The 25,494-nt window shown below is 40.6% G+C and overlaps 1 protein-coding gene across 4 annotated transcripts in view; it reads right to left on the minus strand.

Moving 5' to 3' along the window:
* LOC130889545 (bifunctional heparan sulfate N-deacetylase/N-sulfotransferase 3) overlaps positions 1-9,916 on the minus strand; it is a 126,465-nt gene extending 116,549 nt beyond the window's left edge. For 3 of the 4 annotated variants that reach the window (XR_009058601.1, XM_057793354.1, XM_057793356.1), the window contains exon 1: positions 9,779-9,916. The gene's annotated coding sequence lies outside the window, so the exon portion shown is untranslated. Of the gene's footprint in view, positions 1-9,105; positions 9,227-9,778 lie in introns of those variants that run through there. The other variant, XM_057793355.1, reaches the window with a different exon arrangement.
* Positions 9,917-25,494: the final 15,578 nt, after the last annotated feature.

The following is a 25,494-nucleotide window of genomic DNA, read 5'->3' on the forward strand; positions in this document are numbered from 1 at the left end:
GAGCTATGTGGGCAGCAGTGTCAATAAACACAGGCACAGGAAGGTTGGCCACGCTTCACACTACCACTTCCAGAGGATCTCTTGTAAGCCACACTGAAGGAAGTGCCACCGGGGAAGGTGGAACCATAGCCTCAAAGGTATTAAGAGCAGTTGGCCTGTGCAGACCCTGTCCCGACTCTAGAGTCTGCGCAACAAGATGCCACAGCTAGTGATGAGCTAACAGCCTGCACCAAAGACTCTGCAACATCACCCCCCCCCCCTTGCTAGGGACACACAGGAAATGGACACTGGGGGTTCACTTTTTAATTTTTGTAATGTCCTCACACGGAAGCAGTGGTACTATGGTTGCTACATCCTACTGTTTGCTTTTGCTGTTTCATATTAATTTTTAATATTAACTTACAACATAACAAGTTGTCACACACCATTTTCCTACGTATTTCATTTTGCTTGATTCCCCTGCCCCAGTCTTCCGTCATCGACCCATTCATTCCTCTGTCTTGTTGTTCCTTTTGTTCCCAGCATTTCTCCTTACTTCTGTTCTATTGTCTTCCCTCACAACCCCTTCTCTCCAGTGCTGTGGTCCAGCTCTATTTTCCGACCATTACCCACCTTACCCACACCTACACACAACACGTGCTAGCAATTCGAGGTGAGAATCTACATGTGGGAGAGGGCACAAACCATTTGTCGTTTGAGCCTTGGTTATATCGTATATACCGTTTTCCAGTTCTAGTCAGTTTCTTTTTCTTTTTTTGGTTTTTCGAGACAGGGTTTCTCTGTGGCTTTGGAGCCTGTCCTGGAACTAGCTCTTGTAGACCAGGCTGGTCTCGAACTCACAGAGATTCACCTGCCTCTGCCTCCCAAGTGCTGGGATCAAAGGCGTGCGCCACCACCGCCTAGCTCTAGTCAGTTTCTTGAAGTGTTCATGTTTCTTTAACAGCTGACCGGAATCCCATTGTGTATATGTACCCACGTCTAGACTGAACTGTGAATAGGGAAGCAATGAGCATGAACGGCTCAGGGCTCAGCTGTACTTCTCCCGGGCACTTTATACCCTATGGTTTTGAATAATAATGGTATTAAACAAGACTTATTAATTTTTTTGTCATAACCCATTTTCATTCAAGAAACTTTTATATAACTCTATGCATATGGGTATATAAACTATAATTTATATGACTATGAATATGGTTATATAAAATATAATTCTATTATTTATTTATGACAAATCATAAAGTAATTAAAAAACTTCTGGAGTATATGTAAATATATACATACATATAACTTTACCACTTATTAAACATTAAAGCAAATTTGCATACTAACAAGATAGATGTGCTTATTTATTTTTATACAAAGAATTAAGCATTGCTGAACATTTGATGCTTCAGAATGTACAGCATATTCAGCTTTTCAGAGTGGATTAATACTTTGATTTCATGATCGTCAATGCCAGGAGCACTGCTTTGCATAAATACATACCAACAAAATGGCAAAGGCATGTTTAAAGTCATTTCAGAAATTGTTGAAAATTACGTTCTATTCTTCACCCAACATTAATTTAGCAACTTTTTTTGCATGAAGCTCAAGTCAGCGACTCAAGCAACAATTTAAAAAAACCAAACATTCTAACATAATAAAATCCAAAGAAATACTAACTTTATAGTTACAAGTTACATGCTGAGGAATAATGGCAGGAAAATATTTAGCTTGTTTTCTATAAGTAAACATTGTATTTAAGAGTGGAAAACTTTGTATGTATTCTCTCAAACCCGAGCTGAAGCATCCCCAGCAGGCTTCATCACTGTGCACACAGGCGGCACTGCCTGTTGCTTGTTCTGAACCAAAGCTGGTCTGAAACAGTGTGATACAGTCTCAGCTAGCACCACCACATACACCTTAGCTTCATCACACGTTTGACTGTGGGCTAACCTGTGCTCACTCAACATTCAATTTGACTGTGAGCTAACCTATGCTCATTGAACATTCAGAAACCTCGTACCATTACTGAAATTTTCACAACCCCACGTTCTGCTACCCCAGTCCCATAGAGCATCACGACCTACAACTAAAGAAGCTGGGGTAAAAAGCATTAAACTCTCTCACAATAGCATCTGATATGCAGAGAATGAATGAACAAGACAAACTGTTTTAATTACTAGGAAGATGGTTACAGAAATGAACCGTGAGAGAAATATCTGGCAAAGGAAGTTCACTGAGCACCCATAAAGGGCGGCTACACTCATTTCACCTTGACTGGAGTTGTGGCTTGCACAGTTAACCCTTGGGGAGTCACACAGGGCTTCCAAGGAAAGGAGGCTCAACCAGAAGCTTTCAAATACCACATCCATGGGCTTCTTTCTACCTTCTTTCCTTGGACGAGCATACATTCACTGTTTTTTTTTTTTTTTAATTACCGTTCACTCTTCAATAAATTCCAAATGCTTATTTGAATCCCAGACATCCACAGTCTCAGGCCTAATTCTTCAAAGCAGCCAGAAGCTTGATAAAATATCAGTGCCAAGCTGTATCAACGGTGTAGCCAGCTAGCTCCAATGGAATCATTTGAAAGCAAACTCGACATATTTCAAAATCGAATTTGTGATCTTCTGCCTATGTTGTTTGATGATTTTTTCCCTGGAGATAGGAACAATTGTTTACTCGCCCCAGATAGGAAACTGATGACCAAGTACAGACACCACCCGTCTTTGCTAGGGTTTCCATTGCTGCAGTGGAACACCACGACCAGAACAAGCTGGGGAGGAAAGGGTTTACTCGGCTTCCACATTGCTGTTCATCACTGAAGGAAGCCAGGACAGGAACTCAAACAGGGCAGGATCTGATGCTAAGTCCATACAAGGAGCTTCTTACTGGCTTGCTTCTCATGGTTTGCTCAGCCTGCTTTCTTACAGAACCCAGGAGCACCAGACACCATGGGATGGTCCCTTCCCCACTGATCACTAATTGAGAAAATGCCTTACAGCTGGATCTCATGGAGGTCCTTCCTCAACTGAGGTTCCTTCCTTTCTGTTGACTGTAGCTTGGGTCAAGCTGACATACAAAACTAACCAGCACCAACAAAGTCCAACTTGGTGAACCAACAGGTTTCTATTGGGGATTACTTATAAAAATAGGGATGAGGGGTTACTTACAGGAGCAGAAATGACGCAAAGACAGTTGCATCACCTAAACCCTAACATGACAGATCAGCGAGGCTGGCAACCTGGAGCACACTGTACAACCTGCAGGTAGCTCAGCAGGTTGGAGCATGTCCACTCCAGGTGGTTCAGTTTTATCTAAGCCTCTTCTAGGCAGCATATTGTTTCTTCGAGGCAGATTTCCTGGTCTCTGCCTCTTCCAAGCAGCTGGGTTTGTTTGAGAGACTTCTTTGAAGCTTATCTTCTTCGAGAGTGACTCTTGATAATCTTGGCGGCTTAAATACTCAAGGAGAGAGGGTCCTAGTGAATCTGGTCGATTTCTGAGACTTCCTAAAGCAGTTTAGTGTTGTTTGCTTCCTGTCTTAAGAAGGCTTTCTCCCTTTAGAATACATTGCTATTTCACTTCCCTGTAAACACCCCCACTTAGGAAGTTTCCCTCTGACTCAAAAGTTGCTCCACCACAGCCTGAAAGCCTCTTCGTCTCACACAGAACCCAACGGTCGTCTTCCATTTCAGTCCAGCATATATAAATGAAACCACACCTTTCCAATTCCATTTCCCAAAACTCACTCCATTCGGGTGCACCCGCTCTCATCCAGAAGACGCGAAGCCAGCATGCACCTCTCATCCAGAAGACGCGAAGCCAGCATGCACCTCTCATCGAGAAGACATGAAGCCAGCACGCAAAGAATCCAGCACAGATGTTACCAATCCTTACTACCTTTCTTCAATGTAGCTTCGAGGTGGAACCCAAATTGTTTTTTTTAGAGCTAGAATTTCATCAGCATCTGCCAAAAACTTGCTAATTAAGATTCAAATTCCTACACACGGTCACAAGGCCCTGTGTGACTAGCTCCCCGTATTACTTGATTGTATGGTGTGGCCTACTGCAGTAAAGTGGATTTTCTCTTACTCTCCCAACGAGACCATGATCTTGTCTCAGGGTCTTTTCACATGGTATTGCCTGTGTCTGGAATTTTTTTTTCTCCATTTCATCTGCTGTATCTTATCTCTAAGTGTGAACATCCCCGCCCATATTGGTCATCTATTAATCCCGGGTCTGTGATGCCTCCTTGTTGAAACATCTTCCCATTGCCCCACACCTTTTATGTGGCACATGGCACAGTTTCTAGTCTTGTAATGTTCTGTGGAGTGCTCTCCATAAGACGGAGAAGCATCTGTGAGTACTTGCATGGTCCCCTTTGTTCTCGGTGACTACAAAAGCAGTTCTTAATAGAAGAACATCCCATTGAATACTTGTTCAATGGGTGAAAAGGGGCTTTTACTCGATTTTATAAATAGCAGCTCATTCACAAACTGGGGCAATACTCACGTCAAGCCATCAATCACACTGGCCTCAAACAGTCAGGTCAATAATATAAACACCGAGAGCAGCAATGACCATCTTGACCAGAGCCATAAATCAGGACTATGGAATGGACCTCTCACTTGGATTCTATTTTTCACATTCTGACATTTTGCAGAATTCAGCGTGGCTAGGGGTTCTTTGGGTGCATCTTTCTTAAAAACAAAAGGATTCCACAAAGAAAACATTAGCCATTTTCTAATCATGTTTCATTAAGAAAAAGTGAAGGTGTAATTGTTTTTGGGATCCCAAGCCATTCCGAACATGCAGGGAGGAAATGAATATATACAATTTATAAGGCCCTACAGTAGCTGCAAAAAGAACAAGTTTACTAAGGTACCATCTCCTCTCTTCCACTGATACCTCCCATCATACTAAAGCAAAAATCAATAAGAGAACCGCGTGGAAATTGGCAGAATATAAAATGTAAAATAAATGGCCATCTGGAAAATGAGTATTAATAACTAAGGAGCCACATGTTCTAATGTAGTTGAAAGATACTGGCGTCTAAACAATATTCCTCCTTCTCATATTCATTATGTATGTGTTGAAAAATGCATTTGGAGCCTTCAAATACTTTCTTACGGACTATGCGAAGAGTAATTTAGCAGTATTAAAAATTGACAAAGAACATGCTTTTCTCTGGGAAAGGATGTGTGAAATTGTGTCATGTTAATTGAACCCTGCTGTGGTAGGCACATAAGAAATTGATTTCTGTGGAGCACTATCAAGAACACTCTCTGTCTCTGGAACAGGAACTTTAAAAAATGGATGGGAGGAAAGCTGCAGTCGGGGTCATTAGCTTTGGATAGTAAATTAAGAAGAAAATGACTACTGTAATGTCCCCATCCTCTTTGTATTTAGAATCCATGAAGGGAAGATCGCAGTTAGTTCATTTTCTTCAGTGTTGTGTCATCTAGCAAGGCAGAGAAGGAAAATATTCTATTAATGTTTGCTGCCTGCTCTGCCTGCCTGTACGGCTGAAGCGGAAGAACATCTGCCTATGATTTCTTAGGTTGTGCTAGAATATGCACCTAATGGCTGGGACGATTCAGCATGAAGAGTGTAATCTGTTCATAACATTTCTGAGAACCAGGGAGTTACTAGCTTCTTTCTGACGAGATACGGTTTGTCTATATCATACTGTTGACTGTATGATTGTGGGCTGTTTTAGGCAGATTACATAAGCCAGGAAAGGAACGATGGTAAATCTCAAGAGAGGAAGTGGGTGCACTGTAGGAATCGAAGACTAGAGAAGGCGATAGGGAATCCTGACCAGGGTGTGGGTGCTGGTCCCACGACTCTAGCCTAGAAAGTCATCTACAAGGAAGTCAGATTAAATTCTCCTCCTTCTCTGTGGGCACCAAGCAATTAGAGTAGCAACTAAACTTGACTGTTTCTATTTCATTAAGGAACGTGCTACATTTAATTGTACCGGGATTGCTTCATGTCTGGTACAGAATCCAAGCTCAGCAAATACTTTCTGAATGAGAGTTTATAAAATACCATATTTCCTCGGCTAGGGTACAGTGGTACAGAGTGGCTGGAGAAGAACCTGGGTTGTTTACATTATATCAAGAGGCATGGCAAACACACACATCTGATGGAAGAGGTGTTGATCGAATAGAGCAGCCATTACTGCCATGTGCATCTGAAGCTAGATTCAAAACCGAATTCCAGCTCCACTGCTGGCCAGTGTAACCTTACTTAGTTAATCTCTTAGTGCTTCGACGGGAATGGGAATAGTATAGAGCAGAGAGGAGACTCATGAAGAAAGACCGCACATATTAAAATTTTATATGTGCAGTGTTTGAACAGTAACTGTAGAATGTAAGTGGATGTAACTCTTATTTTAATTGCTGATAGTTCTGGAATATAACTCTCCAACAAGTTGAGATCTGTGTTACTCTCTGATGGCCTTTCATAGGAAGAAGTTCTACAGTTCTAGACAGAAGGTCAGGGAAGGGGTTCTGACCTCATTGCAAGGGTGACAAAACCAATCCCAGAGCCAGAGAGGGCTTTCTGCAGACTTTGTCATGGCAGAGCCAGGACCGGAATCCAGTCGACTGTGACTTTTACAAGCAGTGTAATTAAACAAAAGGATTAAAGCTTGGCCTGTATGTAAAATGGATGTCATAACAGACAATTACGGGCTTCAGTTAAAGTCTATGATACTGGGTGTTTATAAACTCTGTTTTAGCAACAGATACTTAACAGTAATCTGTTGTAAAATGTTGTGAAATTGTGTGTTATGGGCATTAATTGTAATAGGGCTGAACATTTTCTCTAGCCATATAACTTGCATGAAACTGATCAAAATATCTAGACTAATATCAAAGTATAAGCCAGAGCTGGAGAGATAGCTCAGTGATTAAGAGTACTTGCTGCTCTTGCAGAGAATCCAGGTTCAGTTCCCAGCACCCACATGATGGCTTACAACCATCTGTAATTCCAATTCTAGGTGATCTGATGCCCTCTTCTGACCTTCACAGGCACAACGTATGCACATGGTACAAATACATACATGTAGGTAAAGTACTCATACACATAAAATAAAAACAAAATTTAAAAAAGTATTCACTAAGATAGTCAGGTGCTTTACTTGTAGACATTTTACTAAATGACAAGAGTTATAGCTTAATTCTTTTTTACAACTACAAGGGGACCTGAAATCATGCAAATTTTTTTGAGTATGGTTCAGATAACAATCTTTAGAGCACAGCTGATATTATGGTGACCCAGTAGCATCCTTCATTTATACAAGCCTTCAGAGGTCCTGCATGTCTGTGGCCTGCTCCTCTGCAGTGACCACATCCAAGGGAAAGGAAGTACCATCGCTGTCTAAGTTGCTAAGCAGCTTTAAATAGCACAGTTATCCTTAATTCTATTTCTTTGTTTTCATAGAAAGTGCAGAGAAACCATAAACACGTGTATTCAAGTAGTTTCCTTTGGAAAGAACTTCAGCAAATATACTTTTCAGTTTAGAAGTGGACCATAATCACCAAAGATTAGGTGACACCTCAGCCACGCTAAAGAAATCCATATGATTAGGTATCTTGAATCAACATAAAACAATCATGGTCTCTTTATGGTTTTAAAGTTTTTAAATAAAGACAGTCCCTGCACAGTTCAATTGTAAATCCTAATAGCTTCTTTACCAAGGGACGGAACTCAAAGGAAGGAAGGTTTCTCAGCAAACCTTCCAATTACAACAAAAAAAGAAATCTCCTATGTGCTGGAACTTTTAGAAATAAGATTCTGAGAAAAATGTATTCCAGGAGAGGATTATATTAGACCTGAACCAAACCAAACTGTTACAAAATTCTCTACAAAGAGGCAGAAACCTTACTTTACCTCAGACATGCTAGTGATCTGAGAAAGACTGTAGGGTAAATTACCAACCCAACTCAAGTGACCAGTTTTGCAATCAGCATTTGCTTCCAGGAAGAGCTAAGCTTCTGCCTCACCATCAATAGCCTAGGGAGGACAAAGACAGCATTACATAGTATAGGCACAGAGCTAAGTAGAGAAGGCAGGAGGAAGCCTCTATTGATACAAGTCATGGACATCCTTAGGAGTATCTTAACAAAACAAAACAAAACAGCTCTTTCGTATTTATAGTTACATTTGAAACCTCCTCAAATACAAAACTGACAAGGAATTATGGCTAAAAAAAGGGAAAAGAAATCTTTTCAGCTGAATATTAGCCTCTCCTCCCATTATTCTACCCTCACGAGCAGCACTGTTCCATGGTGGATCATATGATATTTTCTAAGGACAAACAGAAAAATAATGGAACTGAGCTCGGCTCCATCCCCATCTCTTTATTTTAACTTGCGCCTTAACCTAACATTAGGGACTCATCTGTTTACTGTGTTTTCTTGAATGCTCTCTCAAACTACAGATGTTACTATATCCTAATGTGTTTATAAAAATATAGGTATTAAATGAGTTTCAAGCCTAAACAGTGCCCATATATTGGAGAAACTCGTTGTGAAGTGATTGGACTAAGCTTCTGAGAATGCAATTTGATTCTCCCCTGTTCCCTTCCCCAAAGTGGCTATATTAAATGGAAAAATATATCTATTTTCTTTTAATCGAACGCTTCTTTATTCAATAGGTTAATTATTTACTTCAATTTATATTTAATGTTTCTATCATATCACCTTTAAAATGTTATTAAACTACATCAAATATGAAGCTTTGTTAAACATTGTGACTGCATGATAAGCTGGTGGTTAGAGTTTAAATGTTAAATTTACTTTAATGTTATTTCCAAAATTCAGAAGAGCTGAAAGACATGCAGTTGATTAATCATGCAACTTCTGAATAATGAATTTGTTAGTATACACCTTAACAAACTCAAAGAGTCACCTCCTTAATTCTTTAAAGTAAGTGAAACTTCAAAATGATCTTTAGATGATGAAATACTTTACTGGTTAATTTATCTTAGTTTAACCCGATTAGGCATTCGTTCAGAGCAGAGAGTCTTGATGGGATGAAAACCAAGTTACCTCTTATTGAAAGCCCCACTAAATGAACTGTCAATACAAAGTATAAATAAGCAGATCCACTTACCTGGAGTTAAAGTTCAGAGAGTTTGAAAATGCAGGGGAAAGTTTCAATCGACAGACAAAAAAAAAAATAGAAAGAGAAGGGTGTGCAACCTTCGGCTGGGCTTTCTGCCTTTTCAAGTGGCAGTAAGGCCAGTCTGGCCAGTCCCCTCATGTTATATAACATCTTATTAATATTAGCCATCAGACTGCTACCAAGCTGGCGAGGCACTAGAGGGCAAGAGTGACACAGGTACGACCCATCTCCAAGGGACCAGCGCTGGGACCACTTCAGGGAAGACAGATGCTAACTACGCTGATAAATACCAGATGTCTGAAAGCAGCAGCAAACTTGCCCTTGTCCCTCAAAGACTATCTTAAATGCCAATTTCTGACTAGCTCCCGTTAACAGGTTAATAAATACGCGAAAGCAAAGAACCACGCCATGCAGAAACTTTCAGGATTAAATTTACAACCCACAGTGACTCAGGAGGGTTGTCGTTGCCTTGTTTAAATCAACGTATCTTAAATAGGAAAGGGGATGGGGGAATATAAATTCAATGAATGTAGATTTCGGGACCCTTCGTTTCCAGTCGCTAGAAACTTGCGATGGTCGCGCTGCCATTTCTAGAGTCCGCATTTCAAGTGGCCGGGGTTGGGTTCCTAGGTGACGACCTGCCCTCCATCCTAGAGATTACCTCGGGCTGCGGAGCGCCGGCATCCTGCCTCCGGGTCCTCCTCGTCGCTGCGCTACCGCTGAGCGGCCACCGCTGCGGCGGCCTCCCTTAGCACCGGCTCGCCTGCCGAGTGGGATGGGCGCGTGGGGCGGGCGGGGCTTGTAGGGCGAGTGGTCCAGGCGCTCAGGGCGGGGCGGGGCTGGGCGGGCGGGGCGGGGCTTGTAGGGCGAGTGGTCCACGCACTCAGGGAGGGGCAGGGCGGGGCGGGGCGGGGATGGGTGGGGCTTGTAGGGCGAGTGGTCCAGGCGCTCAGGGCGGGGAGGGGTAGATGGCCCTGGCAAGCGCTTTGGGATCTGTCCTCATCCCACAACGCCGTGGAGTTTCCGGGGTTCTTGCAGCTCGAGCACGCCCGCCAGAGCGGGAGGAGGTGAAAACCCGGACCCAGCCAGGGAGGGACTCAGGAAGGGGCAGAGCTGCACCACAGGTGCCGTGCCCCGCAAGGGATAGCACATCCCGCGGACTTTCCTCCTGCTCACTAGCCTCCTAAGGCCGGGTCCCCCACCCCGGAAGACCAGTCCAAGGCCAAAGACAGATATAAAAGGCATTTTAAATTCAAAGGTGAGGATTGGAGAAAGTCCGAAAGGAAGGTGTCTTCAATTACACTGTGGGTCACGCCAAGACAGTTGGAGCCAGGGGTAATCCATCAATGGTAACTAGTAAAGGACATTTCTGTGGACATAATAGAGGATCAGTCACCACCTCACAGGGTGCCATGTCCAACTTCCTTTAAGTGACACAGGTCAATTCTCTGATTTGTTGGGGCTATTGAACCCCTACTCAGGTCTGGCCAAAGGTAGCACCATGCTAAAGGTAGCACCATATTAGAGCTTAGTCGTTCAGAGACAGAAGATTCCATTTCTAGATGGATTAGGGCCCTGCGCATGCAAGTGTACTGTCTTGTATTGTGTTCTACTGAGTAAAGTGCTGTTGAAGCTTCTCTGTTCTCTGGGGCATGAAGACAGCGCTACTCCTCAGGAATGCAATCATAGGTGTTGGGGACCAGTTAAACCAACACGCACGCTGGTACCCTCTGAATCCCCGTAAAACTGAGACACATCCCGCCTTCAGGCGTTGTCATACATGAATTCATACATTGACTTTTGGCTTAAGACAGCCCCGGTTAGATTGTATTTTCTGGCAAGTGGAAGCGCAAAGGACCCAAATGATAGAGAAATCAAATGTTTTGTATTGCTTAATGATTTCAGGAAGACATTTGGATGCCTACAGCAATGCCTTCAGCAGATCACCATGCCTTTAATTAGTTGGATTTTTTTTTTTTTGTATTCTTATTAAGTGCTGCGGATCAAACCTCTCTGAGATACTAAGGAAGCGCTATGTCATCAAGCCACACCCCCAGTCTGGTTTTCTTCTTTTTAAGTCAGAAAAAAAAAATGCATCTCTTTCATGCTAGGTGCGTAGAAGAACATAGAGAAGTGAGGGAAACAATCTCTCTGCTGGAGCTACAGAAGGGTTAGCTGAGTAAAATTCTTTGGCTAGACGATGCAGAATGACTCTCCTAATTTTATTTTATTCTTTGTTGCTGTTGGAGTCTCTCTTGAGAGTCTTGTGTCCTCCAAGAATGGTAAGAAACCTTGCATTCATTTTTATATGCTTACTCCTGAGAGCCTGCCCTCCCTCCACAGCATCTACGCAGCCATCCAAAACTTCCCGCTGGGAGAGGGCTTGAAAATAAAGAGGTTTGTCACCAAGTCAGAGAACCTGGGTTTCATCTGAACAGTCTCACGTGGTGGGTGGAGAGAACCAGCTTCTACAAGTTGTTCTCTGACCTTCACACCTGGGCACACAACCCCCTTCCTTTATTTGATGAGTCAGAGGAGCTGGAGAACGCCAAGGAATCAAGGCTTTCTAGACACAACAGGGATGGCACACATAGGACTCATAGAGACCAAGGCAGCATGCCCTGATGTTCACCAGATGGGGTCCTAGAGCTGATAGAGAAGTGGACACAGTCCCCATCCCTCACCCAAAAGCCATCTCCAATTGGTAACCACTTGTAAATAAAAAGTTAGTTTTCTCCAAGGGAGTTTCATTGGGGGAAACAAATTATTCTTATGAATAGACCCCATGTTCAGTAGTAGATGGCCAAACAGAAAACCAGCTCAATGGCATCTCTGTCTCTTGATATCAGTATTTTTTTCTTACAGTTCCTTTGCATATAAATTATAGCTTCTGTTTTTCTGTCCTTATAATGTCTGTGTGTGGTCTTCGCATGTATGCGTGTTTCTTGTATGTTTTCTTGTTTGGTTGTTTTGTCCTGTTCTGATTTTCTTTCTTTTGTTTTATCTTATTATTTCCTAGATGCCCACTGGTTTTCTAAAGAGTGACAGAAAGGATGGGGAGCCATATGGGAGGAGAGGTGGGGAGAAACTGTGAGGAGTAAGCGGGGGACCAGAATCAGAATATAATGTATGAAAAAATCTATTTTCAATTAAAAAATAAATAAATGTAGACAAGTATTGAACACCAACTGAGTGGCTCTGGGAATACAGTGATACTGAAAGGGGAGAAAGATACATTTTTCTGCCTTTCTGTTGGGTCTAGTGTATTGTTATGGGATAGGCAGTTTAAGAGTTCAGTGAATAGACAAGACTCCAAAATCCACACACTTTTGAATGTTTCTCCATGTGTGGTAAGGTTTGGAAAAGGTGTTCACTTTTCATTTTTTTTCTATCTTCTCTGCACCAAGGGTAAAAAAAAAAAAAACATAGAGCATCTCTTTAGCCTATGTAAGACTGTCTTTTTTAAATTTCTTGGGGTAGGTGGAACAGAGTCGTGTTAAACTTACTGGTTGCTTTGGGGCATGTGGCTGCTTTTACCCAGTGCTGCTGCTCCCGGCCATCCAGTCACAAAGGCAGGTGGCTGACAGATATGCTGTCTTCTCCCAAGCTACGCCCAAATCTCATAGCCCTATTACAGAAGTTTACATCTATGCATGTGAATGATGGCAGCTTGATACATTCATTATCTGTGCTTCTTTCCATCCCTGAGCATTGCCTGGGAGAGAGATAAAGAGGGAGCATACATGACTGACAACGTTGCTTACTTTAACCCTTCTTTTCTGTTTACCTTGCGTAGAGCCAATAGGCTAGGGAATGATTTTCTCTCTAGTAGATGGATTCTCCAGCGTCGTATGCTCTTCACTATAGGCAACAAAGAGCCTGGGTCCACTTGAGTTGGGGCTTCACATTGGGGAAGCACCTCAAATTTACTCATCTCCGAATTAGCTTCTTCAGTATATTGGATGTGATAAATGAGTTACATTAGCATTGACCTCTGGGGTATAGCACAGTTTTCAAAACCACCTTTGTTCTTACCTATTTTTACCATTTATGTAAATATTGAGGACCTCAAAAGTAGAAGAGGCTTAGACTTCCTTCAAGGACTCTAAGAAGTCCTCGTTTAAATTACATAAGCCATTTTGTTTATCAGAGATCCATCTTACAACAACAACAAAAAGCAAAATGAGACCCTGCCTATAAATGAAAAACCTACAGAAGTGATTAAAAAGAGAGAAGAAAAAAGAACAAAAGAGTGCATTTTGTATAGTGAAATAATTAATCCTGTATTTAGCCACTCTGACAGACAGCACCTGATAGTAATTCATGGTGATATAGAGATTTAATAACGTGCCTTATATAAATTAAAATTATAACCTTTGATGGGATTTTGCTCCTTATCTAAATGTTTCTAGGTGGAGGATACTGATTATGAGAGGATTTTGAGAAACTTCTTTCAACTTGCAGAGTTCTCTTTCATTTTTCAATGTCTAAATTAAATCCATGTATATTTTAACCTTATGGCAAGGTTAAAAGATGAAACTTCATAGAGGATATATTATTTTATCTGAAACAGCTAATAAATGTGTGTATTACAATTTATTTCAACGTCTTCATCTAATACTTGTAGAAGTAACTCTGTTGATCTGCTTAAGACAAGGGAATGGGGACTTAATAGAATATGTTCTGGCTAGAAACTTCTAACTCAGCCCAAGGAAGGGGAGCCCTGCCTTTCTTACTTTTTCAAAAGATGTTCATTTTAAAATGCACCAAACCAAACATTCCAGCAAAATGTTAGACTGAGAAGGTGTACGAGTGATGTCAGGGAGTTACAAAGCTACAGGCAGATAAGCTGCCTCTGCCTTTCAATTCCTTATGGAGAGTACTCTTGATAGATGGACAAGGTGGAGCAGATGGCACAAAGGCCTTTTTAAAAATATAATTTTTAATTAAGATGTAATTATATCACTTGTCCCTTTTCCTCTTTCTAACTCCTCCCATATACTCTCCACTCCTCAAATTAATGGTTTTGTTGTTTTCTTTGATTATTGTTACTGCATATATCTGTTTGCACCAATCTGCTAAGTCCATTTATGTTGCTTATGTATGTATGACTTCAGAGCTGATGACTTTGTATTGGGTAATCAATTAGGGGCTCATCCCTGTGTGACGCTAATTCTCCCCCTCTCAGCCTCAGCAACACCTGAAAAGTACTGACAGTGTCGGTAGACGTGCCCGTGTGTGAGTGGGGAATTCTAAAGGGGTGCGACCCCCAGACAGAGAGCTGCATGTGACCACAGGTCTTGTTTTAAGAAACAAGTTTGTGGTTCAATGGGAGGTTTGGAGGTGTGGCTTCAGCCTTGGTGGGCATAAGGGTTGGCTGGGGATTTGACACTATGATCTACTCCTACTGCTATCTATTCAGATCAAGAAGGGGCCCCAGGATCTGTATTTCAACAAGCACTCAGCTACAGCTATCCAGAATTCAAGAAAAGCCGGCTTAGAGAAGTCTCGAGAAAACAGAATGCATTTTTATATAAGTTTTATATATCTTCGAAAGTAAATGCTTATGTCTATGTATGACATTTAGTTTGCAAAGTTTCAGGCTTTTTTCCTTAATCTCAGTAAATATACAATAAACTCTGTACTCTTCACTGGTTCCTATATGATGAGTTAGGTGAAGTCTTGTTTTAAAGTGGTAAGTCTAGAAACTGGCAAACAGGAGCTCTGTTCTCACCTCAGAAGGATTCCTGCAACACCTGCTCTTTCTGTGTTTTCCGTGCCTTGTGCATTAAAGTCCATTTAATTCACAATAAAGAAAAAGGGAAACTGCTTAGTTTTATGCATCATAGTTTATCATGTCCTCGAAGGATACCACCTTATCTTTATTCTGTTTGAATCTTTAAAAATCATTTTTTTCCTTAGCTACACAAACCCCATCTCCACATTATTTTGTTTAATTCCATTTCAATTTGTAAATGTGTTGTCCTCAGAAATAGCTTTTCCCATGTGAGACTAATTTACAATTTTATGTCCGATCATAAGCTGTGTCATCAATTGCAAGCTTTGGTTGATGACAACCTGGCAGTAAAAGCATTCCTATTTATAGGCAGACCTAGCATAAACCTTTCAAATAACATTTGCAGCATCTTTAATGGGAAAATACCAGCAATCATCAGATTGTAGGCCTTATTGTGTGAGTTTTCAAAGCTATCTGTTAATATTCAGGCAGGACCAAGCATCATTAAGGTGTTTCTTTCATGTAGCTTGCCACATTAAAACGTCATTTTATAGCTTGGCCTCGTGCCATGTAGTTCAGGGAGATACACGGTGGGAATAAAATGGATGATTTCGTTCTCACTTTGTCTGGAAGCAGGCTTTGTAGAAGTCCCAGAATGCACTCACTAACTGTGGTGTTTTCCATCGTATATGATCACTGGATTTCAAGAGACAGAAGAAAATAATAAATATTCAAGTAGTTGTGTGAGTTAACTTTGAGGCTGTGTTTTCACAACGGTGATTGGAAGTTGTCAGAACGCAGAGAAGTAGAGGCAACGAATTGAGTTTCCACGCACATTATGAACTAAAACCCAGTAGTCTTAGGCTTAAGAGTTTTGCACCCTCATCAAATATACCTTAGAGGTCTGTGAATATGACAATTGAAACTTTGTTTCCCTTTTTACCTTAGTTATGCTCCCTGTAGCTGTGATAAACCAACCTGAAAACAACAACAACAACAACAACAACAACAACAAAAACGTGAAGGAGAAATAGTTTATTTTGGCTCATGGTTCAAGATGCAGTCCACTGTAAGGGAAAAGGTGTCACCGTGGTCACATTATATACACATCAAGGGAGGAGAGACAACCATCACACCCACTACCATGAACAGGTGCCCTTGTTGGCATGCACTGGTTTTAAGTGTCACTCTCTATCTTCTGCATTCGGAAAGAAAAGGTAGCAGATGCTTTTACCCATCATTCTTGCCACTCACCCATGAATCAAAAATGTAAATCTGGGCACAATGAAATTATAGGAGCTGATGTTCAAGCATAGATATTAATTTTAATTGTGGGCTGCTGTGGGACAATGGTATGTACCCTGTCACTTCTATTTTAATAAAATGCTGATTGGCCAGTAGCCAGACAGGAAGTATAGGTGGGGTGACCAGGCAGGAAGTAGAGCCAGGGCTACCAGAACAGGAGAATTCTGGGAAGAGGAGTCAGTCTGTAGCTGTCACCCAGATGCAGAGGAAGCAAGATGAGTATGCCTTACTGATAAAGGTACCAAGTCATGTGGCTAACACAGACAAGAATTGTGGATTAAGATGTAAGATATAAGAGTTAATAAGAAGCCCAAGCTAATAGGCCAACCTAGACCTCTGTGTGTTTCTTTGGGACTGAATGGCTGCAGGACCAGGCAGGACAGAAACCTCAGTCAACAGTGGATATCTATACTCAGCTTATTTTCCTTCTGTGGATTAGTCCCATGGAAGAGAAGAAAATATCAATTGGACAAATAAATTTGATCATTAAAATTGTTTTTTCTTCAGTCCATTAGCTAAAATATAATTAATATTTGAAAGATTTTATTAGTTTGTACTCAAATCTATGTCTGTTAGACTCCTGATATAGGGTGGGCCAGGAAAATACTTTTCATAAGTCTGAACTTTGTATATGCAATTTGTAAAGACAGCAGCAAAGCAGATTTATTCTAATTGTGTAGAAGTAAAATGAACTTTAGGTAATCTAAGCACACAGTTGGACACATTCAATAAGGATTAGGGGAACTGGGGAAAAAAAGAGAAAAAAATGAGGAAAGAGAGAAGTTATATTTTATACAGGCTAATTTTACCAAATTGACATGATTTTCCAATGAATGTGTTACTTTCACGATATTAGTAAATATGTGTGATGGCACCATATCATGATGTCTGTGCTGTGCTGCAGAAATCCCACCTAGGAAGGTATGCTAAAGCCTTTGACCACCTGGTTCTGTATTGTTTTGGTTCACCTATTTTCATTTAAGTTAATGACAACATGAATTGTAATGGCAGTTTCTATCTTAAGTACCATATGACAGAATGACCAGGCGAAGGAAAGACTGAAAGCTAATGTGGAGAGGGAGAAAGGCTGACTTTAGTCAATCAATAAATCTAGTTGAAGTTATTTCTTTTTTATTCAGCGGGAAACACATACTCACACATCACACATACACACACCACAGAACCCACAGAGCATTCAGGGTAATAGAGACGGGAGTAAAGGGAACAGTAGGAAGTAACTTATTTAGGAAGGTGATGTGGGAGTCCCCCCTGTGTGCTGTGATTACCATTAATGAATAAAGAAACTGCTTTGGATCTATTGCAGGGCAGAACTTACCTATGTGGGGAAAACTAAACTGAATGTTGGGAGGAAGAAGGCTGAGTCAGGGAGAAGCCATGTAGCTCTACCAGAGACAGATGCCAGAACTTTTCTGGTAAGCCACAGCCTTGTGGCAATACACAGATTAATAGAAATGGGTTAAATTAAGATGTAAGAGTTATCAAAAAAGAAATTAGAGCAAATGAGTCAAACAGTGATTTATTTAATACAGTTGCTGTGTGGTTATTTTGGGTCTGAGCTGCTGGGTGACCAGGAAATAAACAAGCAACCTCTTACAACAGAAGGGTTCTGTTTTGCAGCTCATTATCCCATTTTTTCCCCCTAGAGTATTGGATGAAGGATGTAAACAACAATTTTCTTTACTGAAAAACTTCTCACACATTCTTTCATGTTAAAATTCTTTAGTCCTAATAGTGTTCATTAGTAACTCCTTCCTCTGGCTTCCTTGCTTTTCCTTGTTTCTTCTCACTCATTCCTTCAACTGGAGGGCATAGGACACTCAGCAGAGATGTGAGAGCCAGCAACAATTTCCTCTTGTCTCATATACCCACATTTCTGGAAAATGATTAGCCAACTTGCACTTTTCTTTAGTGAAGTCAACTTCTTGGCCATGCAACACAGCAGAGTCTTGGCAGAAGCAGTGTCTCTTGTCAATTATTTAATTTTGGACTAGTCACTTGACCTTCCCTAGTAAGGAATGGGCCCTTGAAGGAGTAATTTAGAATAAAAACATACATGAAAGGGGATGATGTTCTTAAAGGATTACATGGAGAAAATGAAGATGGTAGATTTATCAGACTGGTCACATGTGTAGAAATGAAAAATTACAAATTTAAATAAATTGATTTATTTGACATTAAATTTTTGTGAGGAAAAGAATATGATTTATAGTCATACATCTTCTTTTAAAAAGGAGGATTTATTGTTATTATTTTTAATTATATGTACGTATGTGTGTGTTCCTGTGAAGACCAGTGTTTTTTGATATCACATAAGTCCCAGTGACAGGAGGTTGTGAACTACCTGATGTGGGTACTGGGAACTAAACTTGGGTCCTCTGGAAGAGCAGTACACACTCTCAACCTCTGAGCCATCTCTCTGATGTGGGATTCCCCTCTCTATGCTGTGAATACCATTGGCTAATAAAGAAACTGCCTTGCCCTGTTGATAGGGCAGAACGTAGGTGGGTGGAGAAAACTAAACTGAATGCTGGGAGAGAGAATGCAGGGTCAGAGGGAAGCCATGGAGCCTCTGCCAGAGACAGACATGCTGAAACTTTACTGGTAGGACACGACTTCATGGTGATGCACAGATTAATGGAGATGGGCTAAATTAAGGTGTAAGAGTTAGCAATAAGAAGCTAGAGCTAATGGGCCAAGCAGTGGTTTAAATAATATGGTTTCTATGTGATTATTTTCATTCTAGGCAACTGGGATGAACAAGCAGTCTCCCTCCAACAAATTTTGGCACCAACGTGTTTGACTATGTCCACGCAAAACCTTAGAGGTCTTGGAAAGGAATTCTAGATATTAAAAAACAAAATTTAGCTATTTTTGTTTTCCCAAGTGGCCTTTAATTGCTGACAGCATGCTGTGGCTCCTTTAAGACAGGTTTTCCTGATTCAGCTGTAGAAGAAAAAAGCCACACCATGAAATGCTGACTTTCTGGGCCTGGCTGCCAATGCAAACTCTGACACAGTCTGGCTATGGAACATTTAAATTGGGTTTGTGAATGTACTGCTAAAACTAGCTTAATAGCAACATAGACTGGTTGTGTGCCTAAAACTGGGGTTGTGAGCCTGGCTATCAAAGGCAGCAAACAGCTCCATCATGCTGGGCTGGGTAGGGCAAGCAGGCAGTGCCATATTTTCCCTAGCAATGGCATCACTTAAATTCATAAGAAGGACTTAGCATTTTAAGAAACACTCTGGTCAGAAAATAATTACAGATACACAGTAAAGACAAATTCATATGAAAAAGACCTCTAAAAGAAACAAAGTGTATTTTAAAATATATGTAGGCTTGGGAGAGAGAAGATAAAAGGAAGGAATAGAGTAATAAAAAATAAGCCACATAAAGATGGAGAATACACAGAGTATCTGGATTATGTATATTATTATGTTTCTTTTGAATTTTTTGACTGTGAAGAAACTAAGTAACCAACATATATACTTTAAGGGTATCTTGATGTCAAAATATGGATTTAAGGATGTGCTGCTTTGGAAAAGATGTTCTTCTTTTGTTTCTACAGAATATAGAACCTGTGGAATACTTTCAGATTTTTGTGGTTTGATACACCAAGACTGCCCAGAAGGTAGCTGTGAACATGCCCCCCAAAAGTTACTTCACCCAACTGCTGACTGAGATGAACCTAGCACACAGGATACACCATGAAAGACATGATTAACAGCATCCCCAATCAGCAGGAAGTATTCTAGAGAACTATGCCCGAATTCCCAAATATTGTTTATAAATGTTTCTTTGTATTTAAAGGGGGATATGATATAAAGATGAATACTTTGCATTGTATGGATTTTGGTTTATTGGTATAAGTTTAAGGTCAACTTTGTTATATGTATATTTCTGTTCTTGATTAAAGTATTGTGCTTGTGCAGCTCATTTAAAAGTGTAATGTATAATTAAGAAATATAGGTTAATAGATAATCATCTATAGTAGTCAAACTTGTAGTCGTGTTAGTTAGATTTTCCAGATGGACAAAGATATATTTCAATTAGATAAGCATTCTTCAAACCTTTCAAAGACTAACAGAATATGGCATTTAAATTACCTTGAAAAGTACAGTAGGTACAATTAACTAGACCATGTTTCAGCTTTACTATTTCCTCTAATAATGCACACTACTTATTGGTGATGTGGAAAACCTAATCTGTATGCACTCTGAGATGTCTTCTGTCTAGAAACTTTGATATATTCTTTTTAATATTTTGACCTAAGTTTTCCTTTGAAGAAAGAATTCTACATTAAATGCATGTGGTATTTAAATGCCATGGCTTCTTTGTCTATAAGATAATGCATGTTGAAACTAGCTTTAATTTTAATGTGGACAAAAACCAATCAAATAAGTGTGTTACCTAGTTGGGAAAGACTATCCTCTCTATTCTAAAGTTAAGTCTAATCATTAAAACCTCATTTAGGCCACTCATTTCTATTTACAGAAAATATAGGCCTCTGTGTGTGATTTCTATGTGACTTAATGACTGCAGGAACAGGGTAGAACAAAAAAAAAAAAAAAAACAACAACCCATCAACTAATGGCACCCAACGTGAGGCGACTGCCTCCACGTAAAGCCTGACAGAGCTTGGGAAGTAATTCTAGACAGAAAAGAATAGAGTTTAGCATGGCTTATTGATAGCAGAATTTTCTCAGGTGGGGTCTGCATGGTAGAGGCTAGTACTCTCATTTAAGAGAGGTTTCCTGATTCAGCTTTAGCTGTAAAAGCTTGAAGCTTTTTAAAGAGATCTTGCCATGAAACACTTAAATGGTATTGATGAAAAGCCGACCACATGCTTTTTGGTTTTCAGCCATAATAGAAAAAAAGCCATGCCATTTTAAAATGTCGGCTTTCGGCTAGGCGGTGGTGGCACACACCTTTAATCCCAGCACTCGGGAGGCAGAGGCAGGTGGATCTCTGGGAGTTCGAGGCCAGCCTGGTCTACAAGAGCTAGTTCCAGGACAGGAACCAAAGCTACAGAGAAACCCTGTCTCGAAAAACATATATATATTCAGGCTTGGGAGAGTAAAGAAAAAGGTTAAAGTCCTTAAAATAAAAAAAAGAGTAGTTGGGTGTGGTGGTACATACCTTTAATCCCAACACTAGGGAGACAGAGGCAGACAGACCTCTGTGAGTTCAAGGTGTCATTTCATACACCTTTAATCCCAGCACTTGGGAGGCAGAGGCAGGCGGATCTCTGTGAGTTCAAGGCTAGCCTGGTCTACAGAGTGAGTTCCAGCATAAAGATACACAGAAACCTGGTATGCGTTACAGGTGTGTGCAAGCAGGGAACTAAGTGCGCCATTGCAGGACGTAGCCAGCTGTTGAGGCAGACAAGGGAGATAATGGGTCCTCCTGAAGAACAGGAACCCTCTTCAGGATTTCTGAGAAATGTTGGTTTTAGGCTTTTTTCTTTTTTAATTTGTTCACAATCCTTCTGTTTACTTTTCAGAGCCTTTCATACCTGAGTCCAGATTGTCATTTAGGAGTGGGTAAACATTATACCTAAGAGTTTTTAAATTTGATAACTTCTCATAGTCATACAGGGAATTAAATCACACAGGGAATTTTATTATTAGAAAGTTAAACTACAGATGAGATTGAAAATGCAACTGCGTGTGGATCTCTGTGAGTTCAAGGCCAGCCTGGTCTACAGAGTTAGTTCCATGGAGCTAGGGCTGATACACAGAGAAACTCCATCTTGAAAAACCAAAAAAAAAAAAAAAAAAAAAAAAAAACCTGTGGTTTCCGACTGTAAATTTTACTTAAGGTGTTCTTATACAGTGCAGTGCTGCTATTGAAGAACTGCTAAAAGAGCTGAAATTTGACTGGCTGTCAAAACACTCATCTTCAGCCCAGCTTTGAGAATGAAGAGTATGGAAATGAGCTCTGTGATTATCTTGGAGATATTGCAAAGAGAGACTCCTCTTCCTTCCATCCTTTTGGCTATTGGACTACATAAAGTGGAGACTATGTACCTCCTGTTAGCTATCAGACCATGGAGTGATGCTGCCCAAGGAACTGGGTTTTCCCCAGACACTCATGAAAAAGTGAAAGACTGGAGTTGGTGTAAGCCAGAGGAGAAACTTGTCTCCTAGGAAGATTTCACACAGTTCTAACTAGTTTGTGAGACCGTTTTGCAGGGAAACTACAGCAAGCACCAAAACCTGACCGAGACTTTTTAGTGGTAAAAAGCCTCTCACCTCTGCTTGAACTTAAACATCAAGCCATGATCCTACCAATGAACTTGGGGAGCGGGGGTGATCACTGGGCCTCCTTGCTTCTCTTCCCAATGTGGACACACTGAATGTATCTCCTCTTCCTGCATTTCCTAGGATAGTTCTTTTAGTTGGCCTGTTGAGGATGGGTACCTGAGGCTTGATTGCTCTGGCTGTTAGTACCCAGGCTCTGACCCCACTGACTCCAGTAACATCAGCATACATAGTGTGGGCTCTCGAACTGGAGGAGCTGAGGGAGGAACTGCACAATAGCCTCATTTTTTAACCAAAGAAATAATGTGACTACTTGGGAGTCTGGTTTTTCTTTTACAAATATTTTCAAAAATGTTATTAATTAAAAGATTGTAACTGTAGGCACTCATGGGATTGAATATATGTATGTATTCAGTAATTAAAGACATATACGTAATAGTAATGCCCAAATTGCTATCATTTACTATTTTGTCTGCTTATCCTTTCTTTATGTTTAGGGTCTAAGATTCTTCTTTTTTAGTTTTTCTTAAAATATGTAACTGGTTGTTGTAAAATATGGCCATCTTACCTGGTGGCTGAATAACATGAGACTATTCCTCCTTTTCCTCTGTTTGGTACCTGTCACTCAATGTCTCTATTCATCCTTGTAAATAACTGTTTCTAGCATCACAGCAGTCACTAGTGTCCCATTGAGGCGTTTTTAGATTATGCATATGAATGTGAGCATTTAGTTTTTTTTTTCTTTTGTGTCTGGTCCTCTTTTGTTTTTTTTTAAAATATTTATTTATTTATTATACAATATTCTGTCTGTGTGCATGTCTGCAGGCCAGAAGAGGGCACCAGACCTCTTTTACAGATGGTTGTGAGCCACCATGTGGTTGCCGGGAATTGAACTCAGGACCTATGGAAGAGCAGACAATGCCCTTAACCACTGAGCCATTTCTCCAGCCCCCTGGCCCTCTTTTGTTAACAAACTTCTTTCCGTGCCTATTTTGCTACAAATGACTAATTATTTTATAACATGTATTGTGAATGTATATCGCATTTTATTAACTGATTGATCCATCTGCTGTTTGGTTATCTGTCATACCTATTATGACTATCGGTACATAGACCAAGGTGTGTAGTGACCTGTTCAGTACACTGATTCCTTTTCCTATGGATGTGTTCTCTGAGTGGGATAGCTGGACCACAATGTAGCTTTATTTTAGTTTTAAAAGTAGTCTCCATACTGTCTCTCCGTCGCGACTGTACTAATTTACTTGCTCATCAAGCACGTGCATCTGTTTCCTCTGTATCTTCCCTGGCATCTGTCAGTCTTGCTCAGTGGACACAGCTTCCCAGAATTCACACACGGTTGCCTGTACATGCACACTGGTGAAGCAGGCAAGTACTTCAGAGGCTCAAGTTACTGAACAATGAAGCTTCAACTGTGCTTTCTCATTCCCTGCAATAAACTGCTTATTTTTGTGAAAATGACCATTGACTTGTAATGTATCATTCTTCATGTCATGCTAATAGTTAAGTTATAAAAATATGTCAATTTACAAGCTCTCTTAATTACTCTGTGTAGCTGAATTTTTCCTTCTCATTATGAAAAAATTTGATTGGCAATGCCTTCTGTTTTGCACAGTTTTATATCCAGTGACTTTTGAATGATCAAGGCAGGGTAGGCAGAGCTACTCCTGCTAGGTGGGGAAGAAAGCTGCTTTGCATTGGGAAATGGATTTTTCCTCTTTATAGAAAACCATGCATGGCTCCAGATTTTATTTTGATGCAGTTTTTTATTTTAAGTCTCAGTATAAAGTAAAGTATTTTAATGATTTTCTGTTTTAAGAATCACTTCCAACTGCAGAGAAGCCTCGCCCATCTTACCAGAATGCCTCTTCTGCTAGTAAATCAAATGCTTTGCTGTGCGTGCTCCCAGGTGTGCTCAAGGTACTGGTGTCCTTGTAAATCTCACCACTAGTCAGAGCCTGTTCTTGTGCATGCCCTCAACTATGCATTAAGTCAGAGCCACAAATCACAGTCATTCCATCCTAGCGTCAGAACACAACAGCGTGGAAGAGGCTGGGTGACTTCTGTGTAGTTAAGCAATCGAGTGCTCTAAGAAAGGACTCCGTTTATGTTTACTAGTTTCTGAAAGTCATAGCCAAAACTTAGTGGGCATGTTGGAATCTCAATGTGGTCAACTTAGGTCTAAGGGTTAGTAACTCTGTGTGTGGAATTTACTTAATGTACCTTCAAAATTTAAAGACTTTGTGGGGAAGCATAAATCACACAAAACAGCATCAAAGCTGGAGGCCGATGCCTGGTACTGTTTGCATATACCAGTGCTTCTCAGAGTCCAGATATGAACAAGGGAGAATAGCTGCTGAAATGAAGATCCTTCTAAATCTGCTAAGATAAACTTACTCAGCCTCTGATGGGAAGTGTTAGGTAGCTGCATTTTGCCAATGGCTGTATGTGATTCCAGTGCCCTATGCTGAGAAGGTCCTCAATTTCCCTTCTTCTCAAATTTCCCTCATCTTTCATATGAAAATATGCAATATTTAAGGGTTTGAAGTATCTCTTCCGTCTCCAGCTCTTTGAATTCCAATCGTTCTCATGTCCTGTAATTTTGGACACAGTCTCTTTCCTTAAATTATCAAGTCTATAAATAAAAGTTACAATTAGTAAATAGAGTTAGAAATTGACTTATAAATATTTTAGTCATCTTTGCTGTACTTTTTCTTTTAAATTTAAAATTTCTAAAGAATTTAATGCTTGGACTGAGCTCCCAAGGTCCAAATGAGGAGCAGAAGGAGGGAGAACATGAGCAAGGAAGTCAGGACCGCGAGGGGTGTGTCCACCCACTGAGACAGTGGGACTGATCTAATAGGAGCTCACCAAGGCTAGCTGGACTGGGACTGATGGAGCATGTGATCAAACTGGACTCTCTGAACATGGCTGACAATGAGGGCTGACTGAGAAGCCAAGGACAATGGCACAAGGTTTTGATTCTACTGCATGGACTGGCTTTGTGGGAGCCTAGTCTGTTTGGATGCTCAC

Source organism: Chionomys nivalis, chromosome 18, assembly GCF_950005125.1.
Source record: "Chionomys nivalis chromosome 18, mChiNiv1.1, whole genome shotgun sequence".
Taxonomy (NCBI): domain Eukaryota; kingdom Metazoa; phylum Chordata; class Mammalia; order Rodentia; family Cricetidae; genus Chionomys; species Chionomys nivalis.